This window comes from Lissotriton vulgaris, chromosome 1_1 (genome assembly GCF_964263255.1).
Source record: "Lissotriton vulgaris chromosome 1_1, aLisVul1.2, whole genome shotgun sequence".
Classification (NCBI taxonomy): domain Eukaryota; kingdom Metazoa; phylum Chordata; class Amphibia; order Caudata; family Salamandridae; genus Lissotriton; species Lissotriton vulgaris.
Window position 1 is genome coordinate 49,874,566 of NC_141685.1, and position 20,049 is coordinate 49,894,614.

The following is a 20,049-nucleotide window of genomic DNA, read 5'->3' on the forward strand; positions in this document are numbered from 1 at the left end:
CCAACCATGGTTCACCACACTGTTAGAACTCTCTCTAGTTCCACACCAAAAGCTACGTCTCACACCATCTCTGCTAACGCAGAACCATGGAGACATCAGACATCCAGACCCAAATCATTTGAATCTGGCGATCTGGCTCCTGAAGTCTTATAGTTTGGTTATCTTAACCTACCACCAGACTATATGAACATCATTAAAGAGGCCAGGAGACCTACTACTAGAACTATGCTGCTAAATGGAAAAGATTTGCCATTTATTGCACCAATAACCACATTGATCCTTTGGATGCTTCTATCCAAAATATTATTTGTTACCTTCTACATTTACAAAGATGTAACTTGTCACATTCATCTATACGCCTGCACCTATCAGCAATTGCAGTATATTTACAAAACAGACAACATCTGTCTCTTTTTAGAGTACCTGCTATTAAAGCATGGATGGAAGGATTAAAGAGAATCATTCCCCACAGGTTACCACCTTCTCCAGTGTGGAACCTAAACGTTGTTCTTACAAGGCTCATGGGACCACCTCATGGGGCCACCTTGTGAACAAATGTGAACTGCAATTCCTCACATGGAAAACAGCTTTCCTTATTGCTATTACCTCTCTTAGAAGAATTAGTGAGATTCAAGCTTTCACAATACAAGAACCATTTTTACAAGTACATCGTAACAAAGTGGTTCTAAGAACTAATCCCAAATTCCTTCCAAAAGTCATTACTCCTTTTCATTTAAACCAATCTGTAGAGTTACCTGTGTTTTTCCAAAACCCTGACTCTGTAGCAGAAAGAGCTCTACAAACACAAGATGTTAAACGAGCTCTTCTCACCTATATAGATAGGACTAAATCTTTTTGAAAAACAAAACAATTGTTTGTATCTTTCTCTCCACCGCATAAAGGCAACCCCATCTCAAAGGGTGGAATTGCAAGGTGGATTGTAAAATGTACACAAATATGCTATCAAAAAGCAAAATGTACATTAACAGTTTCTCCTAGAGTGCACTCCACACGCAAACTAGGAGCCTCTATGGCTTTCTTAGGGAACATCCCCCTAGAAGACATATGCAAGGCAGCAACATGGTCTACAACACACACCTTCACTAAACACTACTGTGTTGATGTGCATGCCAAGCAGCAAGCTGCAGTAGGCCAAGCTGTCCTAAAAACTCTCTTTCTAACTACTGCAACAGATACAGGTGACCACCGCTAGGGTAGACACTGCTGCACAATCGATGCAAAGTGTAGTATCTGCAGCTCATATGCCTGGAACGGACAATGCTACTTACCAGTAGGCATCTGTTCTTGGCATGTAGAGCCTCAGATTACTGCACGCCCTCCCGCTTCCCCGGGACCTGTATCTGTTCCAGTTTTATCTTATTTAGATGGACATCCTTTTCTTTACTTCTGCTAACTCCATCATTTCCCATGGCGAAAAACAATCTAAGGATGGAGCCGATGCCCATGCGCACTATGCCCAAGGGAGGAGTTACCTATCTCCTGACTACAAAAGACTTCTTCCAAGACGACGACAACATGCAATCATCTGAGCCCAACACCAGGTGGCGATCTAATGCAAAGTGTAGTAATCTGCAGCTCTACATGCCAAGAACAGATGCATACCGGTAAGTAGCATTTTCCTTCTCCCACATTGCCCCGATTTTAATCCTGGTCCTGGGGCGTACAAATAATGGAAACCACATACCCTTTAGCAAGTTCTAACTTTCACTCTGCTGCCCCCACTACCCTGAGCTCATTATTGTGGTATTTTGTATACCTTTCTCTATAACAATACATGCCTGAACTCCTCCCTCTCAGTGAGGGGGTTGTATCACGGTGCAAGGAGATTCCGAATGAGGAAGCATGCCAACTATGGTGAGTGAGGGAAATCGTCCTTTTAAAGGAATATTTCATCTTAGCTAGGTATTCATTTGCAACAGAAATCCTCAGAGACCCAAGAGTTTTTTGATTGTGGTAGAAATACATTTTTACCCTTCATTGTACGTTCAAGCACAGACCATTGCTTGAAATGTTGTGATCAATGTAGGAAAAATACTCTGTGCACTGAGAAAATGTGTTAAAATAACAGAAAGTTGATACTCTCATTTAATACCTTCTCATACCTGGATTTATCTAGAAGAGAAGTCTGTTAATTCTAGCAGATTTATGATACCACAAGGTATAAGAAATTAGGGGATCTTTATTTGATATCTTTGTCAGTAAATTATCTGAAATTATTGAACATAAACTTTATTTCTAAAGATTAAGCTCTCAAATAAATATTGTGCTTGTTTTAGTAAGAAAGGTAAATGAACTAGGAGAAACCAGTAACTGCGCGTCAGTATTTTCCTCAGGAAGTTTCAAGTTACAGAGTAAAAACACTTTTTAGAATGCCCCAAAAATTGTGATAAAAATATTTCAATATGTTGGACAAAAATAATAGGTACATTGCATGACAATATTGAAATAGGAAATAAAATAACAAGAACAAATATTTACGCTACATGACAAAAATATTAGAGACTAAATTTCAGCAATATAGGAAATAATGAGGTTCATGTACTAATAATCTATTTGGTAAAATCGGTTGCTTGTGGAGTCAGCAAACTACTGTGTCTGTGATTTAAATATAGGCATTTTTTAATGCACCCCATTTTTTGGAGGGAAAACAGATTTTATTAGTCAAGTAGCACATATCAAGCAGCACCCTGTAACCCAGAGGCAACTGCACAATCATTACAACAAAGTCACAATTGCCCTTGACTGTTCGGTTCAAAGTCTTTCAGCCCCCCAGGAATTTCTGTCCCCAAAACAATAGCGTACAGAAACCCCCCCTCCCATACTCCCAACTCCCCCCCAAACATCCCCCCCAGGTCACTCAAGTTCACAGTTCCATAATCATAGTTATACAGAATAACCATATACCACAAGGCACTCACAGTCCACCCCACCACTCCTTCGGCACATTCCTTTGTATTCGCCTGCAATCTCCCCCTAACCCGGCAGTAACTGCTCATCAGGAGGGTCCAGCCACAGTCCCCGATATTCTGCCCACCTGTTCCAGATTTTATAATGCTTGTGTGGACACCCCCTCGCCACAAAAATAGGCTGCTCCAGCCCCATGCAAAAATCTAGATAATTTTTCCAGACTGCTACTGATGGGGCCCTTGTCGGTTTCCACGCCTGTGCAATGTCTCGTTTTGCTAAGGTGAGTCCTAACAATAAGAGGTGCCGTTTGTATCTGTTACCTCCCACCCCCTCCATATGCACCCCATTTTACTTTCAGATTTACAAATGTCCCCTTGGGTTACTACGTCCAGTTAATGATTTCAGCCCACATTTGGTTACAAAGCTTAATACAAACCTTAAGGATTTACTACAGTATCCTGAAGGGACCCTTCCAAAGTCTGAATTGTGAAGTGGGCTTAGTACATTTCAAAAAGGGGTTTAGCATTTGCGAACTCTCTGAATTACCGAACCGGTGAATTTTTGAACAATAAGACCCTTGGTACATGAGGCCATTTTTCTCAATTCCCTCCATATTAAGTTTACTAATAATGTTAGTTGAATGATAACCTGTGCACGTACCTGTTTTGTGTTAGTGTTGCTTCAGATCAAATAAAATCATCACACATAACTCTTACACACTACTTAAAGACAGCATTTCTGACATCCAGCTTTAATGTTTTGTTAAATATATTTGCAAATGTTGTGACTTAAACAGGAAAGCAACTAAGGCGGTCTCTGGACATGAAATAGGATTTAATCATAATCGTTAGATACATTTTCTGAGTTTTAGGACCAATGTGTGTCTTCTGGGTTTACTCTAAACCACTATAATAAACATATTCAATGCTTTTAGATTTGATCTGTTTGTACTGGTTTCTATCGCAGACAATAATCTAGATTTAGACCAAGGATCAATTCCAACCATGGCTTTTAAAATCTATTTATCATTGATCTCTTTTAGTGTTATCGCAACTAAAACTGTAATAGAACTGATCTGAGAGATGGACCTTCAAGTATTAGGCTCAGTCAATTTATTGAACAAACTATGGAGTTAAAATCTGAATAGATTAGATCCACAAGCATGTATTTTACATCAATAAATTACTTATCAGCACGTTTTCACTCATCTTCTATTTTTCGTGGAGCTCGTGCTGGGTCTGTTTGAACTCTTTTAAAATATGACATTTAAATGTCCAAAACTTCAGGAATTCTAGTTTCAAGCCTGGTCAAACCTTAATGAATGCTACACAAAAAGATGCCCTTCTCTTCCTGCATTTTATTGTGCACCATGATTCAGAAATGGTATGTTTTTCCTTTCGGTGGTAAAATACTAAACATATTTATTGTAGTTGCCATCTGAAACTTTATCACTAATTGGGAAGATAACAACAAGTGGTCCTGTGATGCTTGCTCGAATGGGAAGTGTTTGATTAGAAGGTGGATTGAATTAAAGTTTAGCTGACAATTTTACAAAAGTGTGTGGAATTTGTATTTATTTAAAATTGTTGATCTCCAAAAAGGCTTAAATCAATAAATTGAATTGAAATTCAAGTTTATCATTTGAATCCTGTTGGAAAATATGTGATTAGGAACCCCATGAGGCGGTTCCTTTTCAGAAAGCATTCAGGTTGTATTCATGAGCCAAATAATGCTCAGGAGGTTAAAATATTCAAATTGAATTCTAATTACCGATGAAATGTTCATTGTTCAATATATTTCTCTTAGTATTTTAATGTGAGGACTTTATTGCTTAAGGAAAATAATTAGTATTTGTTTTTCTATATGTAGGAAGCATTACATTAATGAAATCACTGTATCTCACCTTCTTTGTTTCCTTTCCTGTTCTTTATGAACGTTTCTATTGCTGAACTTTAAAGATTGCCCGAAATTAGGCATTTTGCTCTACATAACTTTGCTGTGTTACAGTATGTTGATTTTTATGTACAACTTTTGTCTCTTATGTGTATGGCGACTGATGTTTTGGTTTGCTTTAATAATCAGCTTATGTTTATTAGGTTTTATTATTCAATAAAATGTTTCAAACCCAACAAATGGTGGTTGATATGTATTTACAACTGCAGCATTTTTATTGTATGGGCACTTTCAAAGGGGCCAAAAAGATGGTCTGCGGGATGACGGAGGACCACATTGGCATCAGCAGGGAGAGGTTTGAGCAGGTGATTGGGGGTACATGTAAGGTTGGAAGTAGGGGAAACAAAGCATGTACATTGTGTGGACTGTGACTCCTGGAGTTATTGTGAGGGATACCACGCTACCCTGTAAATGAATCCCCTAGTGATTATTATCAACAAACTTTATTCGGTTTTATAAAAGAAAACCATAAAAGTCATATATAAAATGATAAAACATTTTCCAAGTTACAGATTTAAAAAATATAATATGTCCAAGTTAGTCAGAACACAAGATAAAAATGTATTAATTACAGTACAGAAGTTAATCGCAGCTTGACCTGAGTCTAACAGCGACCCGTAAAAAGTTAAGCGTATGCAAAACAGTGTCATCAGAGCAGTTATTAAAAGATAAGAGCTGGTCTCACCCTCCTAAAGAGGGAATGGGAATAATAAATAACTTTCTAGGGACAGCATAAAAACTACAAAACCTTAAAAAGTGCATCATGTCCTGAGGAGACTTCCCATTGCAGCCACAGGGCATGAGGCACAGGCCTCTGTGGGAGCCACGAGGGTGTGCCAAGAGGTAATGGAAGAGGTTGAGCCGAAACAGGGTCAATAGAAAACGATCATGGATGCTTTTAAGCCCTAGAAGATAAGGTTCGGTGGTTGGTACAGTTTTTAACACAATGTACTTACTCACACTAGACTTACACAGCTCATTTCCCTCTCTTTCACAGCAGCTCATTCTTAAAAAACACTCTTTGACCAGAGAAAGGTCCCTCTTACGTATGCACTCGGTTTAGCAAATAGTTTCTACCTACCCTGGAGAGACCAACTCTTATAACTGGAGCCATCGGATGCTTGAGACATGATCAAGTGAAAGTCATTCCGTAGGACATCTTTGCAAGTGTATTTTCTTAAACCCTTGGCTGCAGGGCATATTCCCCTGCTGTGCCGGGGGAGGGGAGGGGCGCGCACAGTGTTCCAGTGCTCATGACGAGCTCAGCTCGTCATAAGCCACGGTTCTTGTGTGCTCATGACGAGCTGAGCTTGTCACAGACACGCCCGTTTCAATAGAACGCTCAGCACAGCAGGGGAATAATCCCCGGGTGTGAGCATTCTAACGGCCGTGACGGGTTCAGCTCGTCATGAGCACACGGGAACCGTGGCTCATGACGAGCTGAGCTTGTCATGAGCATGGGAGGGGTTCATAAGCCCAAATATTAAGCCACAAAGACAGGGGACGGAAAGCCAGTACATCTGAGAGGAAAGAAATCCCCAACTCTTCGTGCATGACATAAAATGGGTTGCTTTGTGGGCAAGTCGCTGGAAAGAGTTTTCAACACTTTGCACTGACCCTACCCCAATGTGACCGCATATCTCACTCCCATAACTAACCTTTGAGATATATTTGGCTTCATATATCTTCAAAAGAGCCCCTATTGGCTTCCCTTCCACTCTGCTGGCAAAGTTAAGAACAGCTGCAAAAGCTTTCACTAGATCCCCTTTCTTGCAAGTCAGCAAAGGGCACCAACTCAAGGAATCGTTACACAACTCCTAAATAGGAGAAAAAATTGGTCTTCGGTATTGACAAAAGGTGAACTGCTTAGCTCTACGAGGTCCCACCTGCAAAAATGAACAAATTGGAATGATTAAACGAAATGTTCAAGTCCTTCATAAAAAGGGCAAAAGAATTAAGAAGAAGTTGTTGGCCCCTAGTTGTCCTCGCCCAAGGACTGCGTCGTCCGCGTAAAGGAGGACTGGCAGGCTACGCTTGCCTACCTGGGGACAATCAGCATTTGTGCTTTGCAACATCTACATGAAGTCATTACCGGTACTGATCATTCAATTTCACCTCACGTGCTATAACTATGCCGACGACACACAAATACTCCAACTGGAACACCCCAAAGACATTGGAAAATCCCCAATTTTCTGTTGTCTCAGAGCTGTGGATCAGTGGATGACTTGGAGCCATCTCAAATTGAATGCTTCCAAAATGGAAATACGCAAATGTGGCGATTGGAATCATTATGATCGCTTGCCGCCTGGCCTGATGAACTGGGATCACCGCTTAAAGTATCGAAGGAAGTTAGAAACCTCGGAATGACCATAGACTCCAAGCTATCAAAGAATACCCAAGTGGACAAACTAGCAAGATCAAGCTTTGTCACTATAACAACACTGCAACAAATTTTCCCTCATTTGGGATTTCCACACAAGGTCCAAGCTATGATCTCCCTTGTTCTGTCCAAACTCGATTACTCCAATAGCCTCTACCGCGGATCACATTTAATGACCATGAAAAAACTACAACGGATCCAGAACTCGGTTGCCAGACTACTCTTGCATATCAAACCAGGAGACCACATCTCATCTGCCTTGAAAGCCCTGCATTGGTAACCGGTTGCCAGAAGATTCACATTCAAGCTACTTTGTATCACCCACAAAGCACTACATGGAATGGGACCGCTCTTCATTAGGAATAAAATCACCAAACATATTCAACAAAGGAACCTCTGCTCTAAAGGGGGTTCTTGCCTCAAAATCTTAAGATACCAGAAAAAAACATGGGTGGCACATCCTTCTCTGTTCAAGCAGCCAAACTATGGAACTCTTTACCACCCTGAAGGAGGTAGACTTGAATGTGAACTCTATACCAAACCAATGGCGAGGAACTCTCTACTTGTTTTCAATAGTCACCACCCACGGGCCCTTACGTGAAAACCTCCCCGTCGGCCAATTCCTGCGGGTAAGAAGAAATTGCTCCTCCAAAGCATTGTTTGATAAACATGCAAAAACTCTATCCATGCAACTAAAAGAGCGACAATATCCTAAACATCTGGTCAAAAAGGCTTGGAAACGGGCATCCAATAATAACCGAGAGGCCCTTCTGGATAAGCGGCCTGAGAAGGCTCCACTAGACAGGCTCACTTTTGTAAGCACATTTAGTGCCCTCTCAAATAAAATACAAAAAGCAGTACGTAGGCACTGGGGCATCCTCAATGTAGCAGACACTAGCATACCTCTTCCTTTGTTCTCCTTTAAGAGAGCACCAAGCTTACGTGACAGCCTGGTCTATACGAGACCTAGAGTACAAACAATGGACAGCACCAATACACTTTGGAACCTCCCACCAGTCCAGGGTCACTATCCGTGTGGCTCTTGCAGCGTTTGTCCACAGACCTACAAAACAGATAAAGTAGACCTCTGAATGGGAAAACCTTGGCTACTCAAAAAACATACGAATTGTAACTCAGAGAGAGTTATTTATATGATAACTTGTCCCTGTTCACTTGGGTACATTGGTCATGCAACCCGTAAAATTAAGCTTAGGATTAGTGAACACAAAAGCACTATCCGGTGTCACAAACAATCCACTCGCCTAACGAATCCCTTCCTGTCCATGAAACATACACCTGAAGACATGAGGTGGGTGGAAATTTTTAATAACAGAATTTGTTGCTCCTGAAGAAGGCGTCCCTTGAAACGCCGAAACTCGCGTTGAGAAAGCATTGATTGCTACTCCTTGGTTCTTTTAAATATTATGTGATTATATTGCTGTAAAATTGTATAATCTGTTTTTTCTGGTCTTTGTCTAATTCTATGTAATGTTGATGTATGTGATATTTGGTTTTAACATGAACACTTATTAAATGAAATAGAGTTTTTTGTATCTAATTGAATTTGTGGTTCTTTTTTGCAATTACCCTTCCCTTCTGCTTGCCATGATTATTCTGTGATATACGCATTGTTTATAAACAGACACAACATTGGTGGGCAACTTGCAAGATCAAAAGATGCCTTAAAGATAAGCAGCAAAATTTGATTTATTCACCGTTTCAGTACAATTCGGTGATTGAGTTCACCACCTATCAGTATAAACATGTATATTGTAGCGGTATCATTGTAAGCCGCCAAAAACAAAGGCACTGGATGTAACCACTTGGTAGCAGGGCTCGGAGAACAGAGTAGCACAGCCCTGCCACTGCTGCTTTGTCTAAAAATAAAGAAAATGTCTTTACAACCAATTGATCTTCAATAGCCCAGTACGTCAATACAGGTACATGGCCTAGAATACTCAAGTCGTTCTAATCTTACTGGCACTAGTCCTTTGGTGTAAGCTGTAAGACCGTTGTGCATTATAAGCAAACATCCAATTCATACATATGCCAACAGTTAGTTTGGGCTCCCACAGGGACTGAACAACCATATATCTGCAGTGGGGCACTCAACCTTTGAGTGAAAGACGGGAAGGGGGCCAGAAATGCTGCCCAATTTCCCATTCAGGAATACCCACCCTACACCATCAACCAGGTACTGGGCTGTGCCATCTGTGCCCCCTCTGTTTGCACCTGTGGCCCCTGCGCTGTACTGCCTTCACTGCCTACTCAGCTCTCCCCTACTGTGCCCCCTTGAGAAGCACTGAGGTCCTGGAAGCTATTGTGCCGTGAAGCGCTGTACCTGAGAAGCGCTATTACTTAGACTGCCTGTCCTGCTAGAACTGCTGTGACTGCCCCCATAGCGCGTGTCACCCAAGCGCTGGGCCCCCAGGAGAAGCGCTGCGTAGCCTTGCTAGCTCTGTGCTTTGAAGCGCTGAGGAGAAGCGCTGGTGGCCCCACTCACCGCCGTGGCCCTTGCCGCCCCGCCAGAGCCTCAGGCGCCGTTCGCGGCCTGTGCAGGCCCAGAAGCGCCGACCTCATCACCCCCACGGTGGCTCCCGGGGGCCAGGAGAGGACTGCCGAAAATCTTAGTCAGGCCGCGATCTGAGGAGAGGGCCGCGCTAGGCCCTGAAGCCTGCCTCCACCATCACGTCACAGGGGCATCGTCCTGGATCCTGCCCCCGTCAAACGCCACACAGCCAATGGTCCCCCACACCGTTGACATCACGACAGGCCCGGGAACCAGCAGCTTCACCATCGGAGGGCTCCGGAAGAGCCTGAGAGCCCCTCCGAGTTGTGACGCCCTCTGGGCCGGCCCTACCATCAGCGCGGGGCCCGTGCCGCCCTGCTGTGTCTGCAGCCGGTCCCTCTCACCCAGAGGCCTGCTGACATCGCCGCAAGGGGCCGAGGAGGCCTGAAGAGACCAGGTAACACCCAGGGAGGAGGGAGGAAGGCTATTGGAGGCCCCTAGTTCACCCCTCCCCTGGGGAATACTGTTGTTGGGCCCCGTTGGCCCTGTGAAATCCTTCCAAAGTACTGGAACTGGGCCGGAGCCCCAAGAGACACCTTTGGGGCCTAAGTTGGTCCAAGTTAACCCCTGGTTGGGCAAAGTAGTTGGTTACAGGTGACTGTTAGACCCTACTACCAGGAGTGTGGTGATTGCCTTACATAATGTTACTCCTGAGTAAGGAAATGTTTATACCTGCCGAAAGAGGAGGTTCACGCTGATTTAAGGATGTTGCCTAGTTTTCAATGGAAATGTCTATCCTGGCCTGATGTAATGTTCATACTGCTTATTTATTGAGAAGCTGATTGTGACCTCATGCACCAGATCTGCCCCTGCTAAATGCAATATTGAAGGAGGTTCCCACTAGTGAATTCCTTGAAGGGGGTGATACGATCTAATTTTGAAAAATAAGTTATTACCGTGTATTTTCTTACAGGTACTGACTAGGAGCAAGGCTGATGCCAGGCCTACAGTTATTTACTATTTATTATTTATTTATTTATCTGTTTATGGCTGAGAAATGAAAAGTATAGTCTTTCAAGGAAATGTGAATTGAGTTAATGCTATTGTTATAATTCCTAAGTTTTTATGTACATATTACACGTTGCTACAATTGCTACAATTGCTACAATCCACAATGTATTTATATACATGTTATAGGTCGCAAATAATCCTTTTATTAAGGTTGGCTATGCACTAGCCCTACACAGGTTAAGGTATGTATTTTAGGTATGATGTTATTAATTACTTGGTATCTTCCTCCACCCCTCCCTCTCATTCCCCGTTGGAATGTTCCTTAGCCCTGGAGGCTGCTTTACAATGTTGACAGCCAGGAGTTGGATCTTGAGGAGAGCGATGTACTGAAGGGTCCTGTTATACTGGTGGCACTGTGGAGGCCGTGATTAAAGAAGAAGTTTAATCAGCTACCTGTCTGGTTTACTTTTTAACACTGGCGACATCTGGTCTGCATGAGGGAGCAGAACGGCCATCCTTCCCTTTTTTATCATCCACCAGCTAACCTTGTGGCCCGCAAGGTTAAGATATTTTTATATTTCAATGCCATTGGACATTTCCTCTCCTTCATCAAGATATTAAGCAGTAGCAGCAGTATCAGCGCTGTAAATTATATTTTTCCTGAAGTAAAGCTGCCTTTGGAATAAACTGTCTTAGAGGTTAATTGAGACTTTGACATTTCCCTGCATTTAACACGCTCGAGAATTAAAGGCTTGTTGTTTCTGGCTATTGTCATTAATAGATCCAGTCTTTTTTTTTTTTCTTTTTTCTTTTTTTTTGTGTCCTCATATATGCCACCAGAAAGTATCAACTCTAGATGGGATCTCTCAGGGCCACTGGACAAACCAATTTTGATTCCGCCCCTGGATTGAGTGCTAGGCCTACAGAGGTCACCCAGAGTTAGGCTGTCTCCTTGTCCAACTCCCAATGCTCCCTCAGAGGACCGGACCACAAACCTCTGGCATAATCATATTTTTCGGACCATGCTTTCAACGCAGACCAGACCTTAATAGCACCCTCTTCCCTACATAACATATCAGACTGACTAATAGCCATGATGTTTCTTAGGCAATCGGCAAATCTTGGGGGGGGGGCTCAGATTTCCACTCTCAGCATATCTCCCTCCTTGCAATGACAAAAACATAGAATAGAAACTGTGAGGTGCTGTCTCTGATGTTATATCCATGTGGCAGGCCGAAGAGGATCAATCTTGAACTGCAAGTAACTGGTGTTAATAATACCTCCTCTAAAAACCCACACACCTGCCGCAAGTAACTAGTAATTTCTGGGCAGTCCACAAACATATGTATATCGTCGGCTGTAGGGAATTTACATCTTGAACAATAATATGAGTTCGCTGAAATCTTTGAAAGATTTCCGGGAGTCCAGTATACCCTACATGCAGTGAACAGGTGGTTCCTTCTGAGATTAGCAGGTTTTATGATCTATTGTGAGATTATAAATGAGTCTGTCCAGACCTTCAACATCTCATCAATATTGTCTATTAACAAGTTATCCCAAAGTTTCGTAATTTCAGACTATACTATCCTTTGCACCCACTAATGAGTTGTACCAAAATGAGACTTCCCCTTTCCATCCTATCCCTCTATTGACTGAGTCTAAGATCTGGATCTCCTCCTCTTTCCCCCAGCACTGCCTCCCCCACCAAGAAGACAATTGATAGTATTTAAATCTTGTGAGGGACCCCCCGTTAAGTTTGATAAAGATTCCCAGTCCATTAGTTGAAAATAATCGCTGAGGTCACCCCATTTCACAAAGCCTGCCTCCCTCAGTGGGAGAGCCAATCAACATTCTGGGGTGCCTGGGGAATCCCATATTGGGGCTTGGACATTATAGTACGGGATCCCCATAATCTTGCACTTAGACTGCCAGTTCTTAAGTGCCGCCTGTAAAAGCTTCAAGCGGACCTTTTTGTAGTATTTTTGGTCTCCAAATTGTAGAGGAAAAATTCGATGCCTTGTGGCTTGTCTGATAACATTGCTCGAAAGAGACGGCCATGCGAGGAAGGGTCCGAATTATTGGCGAGGAGTCTGAAATTTTTAAATTGAAAAGCATAACAATAAAAGAGCAAATCAGGGAGAGCCAGACCCCCCAAATTTAACCTCCTTCTTAATTTCCTCCACGCTATCCTACGGGATTTAGTGGCCCAAATAAAGGACCCGATCTTCCCTTGAAGATTACTGATGTCTTTATGATTAAAGATCAGGGGAATATTGTTGAATAAGAAGGTGATTTTAGGGAGGATGATCATTTTGATCAAATTAATTCTACCATAAATATTCAAGGATAAACTGCCCCATCTGATTAACAGCTTGCTTATCTCCTTTACCACTGTCTGCCAACTAGTTTTTGAAACGTCCACTAATTTCTGGGTGAGGTATATGCCCAATTATCTGATTTTTTGTTTGGCACCTGGTATCGGGGTCGGAATATTCCAACTCATTATGTCAGTTTTTTCTTTGTTTATTTTATATCCTGACACTGTGCCAAATTCTTCTGCTAGCTTAAATAATCTGGGAATAGCCTCAGCGGGGTTGGCAGTGTAGAGTAGAAGATCATCAGCATATAATTCAGTCTTTAATTCTAATTCTCCCAATTTAAATGGTATGATTACAGGATCTCGTCTCAAGGAGCAGACAAAGGGCTCAATATATATATCAAAAAGAAGCGGGGACAGGGGGCAGCCCTGCCTCGTTCCTCTGGAGATATTAAACCAGTTGGTTAAGCCGCCATTGATCAAAACCTTGGCACAGGGGCTCCTATATAGTGATTTTACTCCTTCAATAAAGGAAGATGGGAACCCAAACTTTGCCATAGTCTCCCATAGAAAGACCCAGTTGACTTGATCGAATGCTTTTGCAGCATCAATCGCTACAATGGCAAGTGGCAGTCCTCTCTCCTCAGCTACGTCTATTGCTCCAATCACCTGAAATGTAAGCTCGTTTAGCTGCCGGCCAGGTATGAATCCCCTCTGGTCTGAGTGAATTATGGTCTTGATCACTTTAGCCAGTCTAGTTGCTAATAATCCAGAAAATATCTTAAGATCAGAATTAAGGAGGGAGATAGGTCTAGAGGATTCGATCTTTTTAGGGTCTTTGTTTGGTTTTACTATCAAGGCGATGGTGGCTTCTGACCATGAAGGTGGAATATCACCTCCCTGTCGAAGAATTCTATTAAAGAGTGACAATAATACAGGTAGAATTTCCTCGAGATTGTCTTTATAAACCTCAGTCGGTAACCCAACCGGGCCTGCAGCCTTACTTCTACTCATCTTATTCACTTGTGCTCTCATCTCCCCCTCAGTGAAATCACTGGCTAAAACAATTTTATCAGACTCGCTCAGTTGGGGCAGTTCCCTCGAGTTCCACCACTGCTCCAAATCCTCAACTCCCAGACAACTATTTTCTTGATATAGTTCCTTCTTAAAACCTCTTGCTTCTTCCCTGATCTCTTCATCATTCGTTAGCAACACGCCGGTGTCTCGCTGGATTAAAGAGTTGATGTTATTCCTACTCCTCTCAGATCTTGCTTTCCAGGTGAGAAGAGCACTGCATTTCCATACTCAAAGTTCCTAAGGTTACTGATCTCCCATCTGTCCTTGATTAATTTTTCCGCTCTTGCTTTGAATCGTGACTGTAAATCTAAAAGTTCCTTTTCTAATTTCGGGATTTTTTCTCTATTCTCCAGGACAGCCAGCTGTAACTGTTGTTCCTTCTTTTTAATAGAATCAAGGTCGTTAGAGTCCCTTTTCTTGATAGATCTTCTTTTATAGGCCATCTGAGAACTCAAGATTCCTCTCATATAAGTCTTGAATGATTCCCAGACTATTTGTTCTGTAGCTGTGCCTATATTAAATAAAAAGAACTCAGTTGCACTATCCTTGACCCTGACTATGATTTCCTCATCTAGAAGGAGTGTTCTATCCAGAGTCCATCTGCAATCTAGAGGTCTGGCCTTAGAAGTACCCTTTAATTCTACCACTGAGTGGTCAGGGAGACCTACTGGGATATATGCGATTGATAACTATGTCTGGTATAAGCACACGGTCTACCAAAAAATAATCAATTCTGGAATATTGCCTGTACTTTTTGCTGTAAAAGGAATATTCCCTTAAAGCTCCATGTTTAGCTCTCCATACATCTTTCAAGTTAAACTCCTTCATGATATTATTAAGAGCCAGAAAAGAGTTTCTTGGAGCATTATGCTTAGCTTTAGAGGTACGATCCAACTGACTGTCAAAAACTAAATTAAAATCGCCTCCAAATATTAGTGGCGCTGTGTGCTGTATCAAAATTGTAACTTCAGAAGGAAGCTGGAATTATCGTCATTAGGGCCGTAATATACTGCACACGTATAGGATAGACTGCCAAAAAAAGGACTGCCACCAACCATCTTCCAGACTGGTCAGTATCCCAACTCTGGACCCTAATCCCCTTGTTTGCTCGAACAATTAAGGCTACCCCCCTTTTTATTCTTTTTTTGCCTGGAACATAACACATCCTGAACCCAACTGAGTTTCGCGAAAACTTGATTACATAACTCGGCTTCTAGATGTGTTTCCTGTAATAAATGGACGTGGGCTTGAGTATTTTTTAGAAATTCACAGACCATTATTTGTTTTTTACAGCTCCCCATACCATTTAAGTTCCAGGAGAGAAATGTATTATTTATTAGTATGCTAACAGCCATTATCTAGTTTAATCCAACAGGTGGCCCCTCTCTGTAGTTTAAACTGCTGGCAGAACAAGTTTTTTCAAGTTTCAAGGCTTTATTCAACAGCATTGTCATAAAAGCATTTTTGCCCTACTCTATACATAATAAATACTATTCTAATTTGCAACAATTAAAATACACATTAAACAAAAAGTGCTGTCGCAAACATATTAAAAGGTGTACAACCGATTTAAAAGTAGAAACCTGATACACAAAATGGATAAAAAAAGTCATCTACAGACGTTCTACTAGTTTTAAACACAATTCATTAAGATAAAGTGCGGGTGCGTAAGATCCATGCCCAGCCCAAATATTTGGCTAGTGCAATGGCTAGACAAGGAGAGCAATTTGTTCTTAAAATTCTAAGCGCTTCTTGATATGTTCTAGTCCCTAAGTTTCTACATACAGGTTTTAACCATCTTTGCCTTGGAGCCGCATAAAGAGGACAGGCGAACAAAAAATGTGGAATGTCCTCAACAAAATCCTTGCAACGAGCACAGATGTTAACGTTACCAGGGGACCATTTTAATGTAAATGCATTAAGTGGTAGACAACCCACCCTGAACTGAAAATACAGCTTTCTGTCCAACGGTTTTGTAATCAAGTCCCAGTAATGTTCACAAGTTGGGACTAATTTATGTTCCAAATACTGGGTTGTTAACACCGAAGGCTGGTTAGATGACAGAACCGAGCTGAGTATCATGTCCCAGTACATTTTCTTTAACAAATCCTTGGAGGGAAAAGCTGCAGGGTCAGTAATGGTCCATAAGTGGTCAAGATGCAACTTGTTTAATAATTTCCTGATTTCTTTTAACCACGTGATTGTATGGAACGGTCAGAGTTGACAATGTCCATGAGTGCAGCAGCGTAGTGGCCCAGTTCAGGCGTGGTCTTTATGCGCCTCCAAAATAATAATGGGCGCAGCCGAGCCTGGTCCTCGATTTTTTTCCTCCCTAGATCATAGAGGAGAGGATGGATGGAGGGCTCTGCCGAACGCCAATCAGCCTACGTAGAAATGTATTCTCTGCAACTGTCAACTCATTGATATTGGCAAACCTCTATAATTCTGCTCCATAAAGACATGCACCAAGAACTTTCATGCTATAAATCTCCATAACCGGTTGGATAGGTTTTGTCAATGAAGATTTATGTTTCAGCGCTATAGCCCCTGACAGCTGATTGAACTTTAAAACCGCGGAGACAATATGCAATTTCCACTGCATGTTCCCTTGCAGATTAATACCCAAGTATGTAAAGGCATCCACCTCTTCTAGAACGGCCCCATTAAAATACATAGCTCCCTTAAACGACTTGGCAGGGTTCATGTTCATGAACTTGGTTTTTGCAGTATTTAGTTCCTAACCCCGAATCCTACAAAAGTCCCCAAAAGCGTTAATTGTCTTTTGTAGCCCACTAGGCGTTCGCGATATCAGCAGGGTATCATCCGCGAACATGAGTACCGGGACCCGCACCCCATCTAAAATAGGGGCATCAGTTGGTGATTTTCTAAGATGGTCCACTACTCCATTGATATAAAGAGAGAATAAGGTGGGGGCCAGGACACATCCCTGTCTCACCCCACGTTCTATGGGGAAGGGATCAGTGACTTCGCCCTGTGTCCCCCATCTAATCTTGGCGTAGTTACCCTCACGCATACGCACTAGTAATGACAATAGTTCAGGGCTAATTCCAAGTTCGCCTAGCACATTCCATAGTTTTTGCCGCGGAACTAGGTCAAATGCCTGTTTTAAGTCTACAAAGACAGCAAACAATACAGGGTTAGGAAGTGGAAAACCTGGTCAATTGAGCTGGTTAGGGGGCGAAAACCAGCTTGGTATGGCGAGAGAACTCAGTTTTCATCTATCCAGTCTTGTATTTTATTTTGAATCATTCTACCCATCAATTTTTGCGCTGAATCGATAAGGCTGATGGGTCTATAATTAGATGGTAGGGCCTTATCTCCTTTTTTAAAGACTGGAATGAACTCTGCGCCTTTCCACGAGGCCGGTATTGCTGCTCCTTGTGCTATAGAGTTTGCAAGCCAGGAAAAGTACAGGCACCAATTATCCCGGTCCGATAAAAATACGTCGGCCGGTATGCCATCAATGCCCGGTGCCCTCCCTCTTGTCACCCTGTCCAGTGCTACACTTACATCGTTTTTTGTAAATACTTCCTCTTTGTAGAATACTGTGGGCGGGGTAATTTGACACTCAGGGGCATTGTACAGGAATATTGCGGCTTAAAGAAGTCAACCCAACATTCATTTGCCACATTGTTTTTTGGGCATTCAGCTATTCCACCCCTATCCCATTTTATAATTGACCAAAATTCTTTTTGTTGTTTAGCTGCACAAGCATTCTTTAAATCCTGCCACTGGCTTTCATCCCACAATCATTTTGCCCTGTTCTGGGCTTTTCTGTACTCGTCCCTAGCCTTCAGGACTTCTCCTCTATTTTTACTTCTTAATACCACGCTTAGATTCTGTCTCGCCCTTCTGCAGGCTTGATCATACCATCCTACCATTTTTAAAGGATACACACCCTTTTTCTGCTTGGCTTCCTTTAAAAAGAACCCCTGTATCTTTAAGAAGAATTTGGGATGTGCCTCTTCAATTAATTTATAAAAATCGGTGTCATTGCATCGGTCCTGCAAACCACTCACTTCGTTTGCCACCACCGCTTTTAAATCTTGCAGTTTTTCAGGCCTATCTAACAGTGCAGCCCACTTTATATGGCGTAGATTGTTAGTGGAGATTAGATCCAGGGGCAGGAAGCCCTTACCCAAACCTGGCACTGATACCCCGTGATTTAATTGGAAGAGCAAGCACAACGGGTTATGGTCACTCTCCACTCTAGGGGTGACCCTAATGTCCCTGACCCTGTTCCAGACTCTGACATCTACAAGGATGTAATCAATCCTGCTACTTGCCCTGAGGTTATCAAAAGTAGAAGCACCATGTTGGTCTGAAGGAGTGCGTCCGTTTGCAGCCCTCAACCCCCTGGCTAAGCACATGCTCTTCAATTGAACGGCTGCCTCAGACCACTTCTTTATCGGAGTAAGTCTAGCTGCGGTATTCCCCATTTGGCATCCTCTTCTTGGGAAAGTTCACTATCTTCAGGACCCAAGGGTTCAAATGTGGTATTCACATCACCCCCCACCATGATTGTAGTATGCTGTGGCAGGACTTCCATGTTGTTATCTAGTGCTGTTACCACATCTGAACCTTTCCCCCCAGGAACTCCCCTGGCATAAATGTTAAAAAGGGCCATCTCAGAACCATTCCCCCAAGTAATCACAACTGATATTATGTCACAGTTATTCACTGGCCTTACTTTTATGGTACATTGTAAAGATTGCCGTACCCATATGATTAGCCCGCTGATGGACACCCCTTGGGGTTCTTTTTTGCAGGAATAAAAAAATGTAGAAACCCTTGCCGATGGACAGGGAGCACTGCCCAGGTTTCCTGTAACATGATTATATCATGGAGCTGGATGAACTCCCCCATTCTGAAGACTCTATTTTGCTCAGGATTCCCGCCAAGTTCCATGATAGAATTTGGAGGCCCTCTTTAGCTAAGCCAACCCTCTCTTCTGGTGACAACAAATTGTGACTACAAAGAGGATATTGTAAATTAAGTGGAGGGCTACACGCCCTACGGTCATTGGGACCGCTGGCAGCAGAGGCTAAGTACCTAGCTGGGCCATGCACCACCTTACCCCGAGAGTGTTTACTCCCTTCTACTGATTTGATGGCAGGTAGGGGGATGAATTTAGGTACACTCCTCTCTACAATGACAGCCTCTCCAGATGGAATGTTGGCTGTGCGATCCATCAAGTCACTCTCCCTCTCATGCAGTCAAGCACACTCGTTTAGGCCTGATAGGGCTGAGAATCTGTTCTCCAAGGGCATACCCCAGCTACTTTTTGCGTCAGAAGGCTTTCCTCTCCGTATCACCGTGTTCCATTTCGTTCTCAGCACAGAGGGATTAAATTTATTACCTCTCCTTGCATAAAAGAAGTCCAAAGTTAGGGGGACTATCTCTGTAGATCTACGCTGTGGGGGATATATATTAGCCAGGACATTTGGCAACACCTCTGGATCGGAGAAGTGTAATACCACACAGTCCTCTCTGTATTTTTTGTTACTTCCCCCGATCCACTCTACTCTTCTAGCCTTTACCACCTCTTGGGCCAGTTGATCCATACCCCCCAGGGAAAAGGCCATATTTCGCGAAAGCCAGTGCAGTGATTTATTTATCAGAGAAGATGGATTCTCTATGTGCCCAGGTTCCAGATGAGGGACATTCGCAAGGACAAATACTAGTGGCGAGGCCTCGACGATCAATTCTACTGGGCCCTTTTCTATATTACACTCTTCGGATCTATCCCTTCTCCCCAACTCTTCAAAAGCCCCGCTTTCACCCAGTCCTCCCGGATCCTCCCCTCCAAGAGCATTACCCAGCGTGGACATAAGGGGGATGTTAACCAAG

The 20,049-nt window shown here is 42.7% G+C and overlaps 1 protein-coding gene across 1 annotated transcript in view; it reads left to right on the top strand.

The window, feature by feature from the left end:
* Window positions 1–20,049, top strand: part of LOC147737193 (uncharacterized) — a 132,846-nt gene that overhangs the window by 74,620 nt on the left and 38,177 nt on the right. The gene's annotated exons all lie outside the window — the stretch shown is intronic.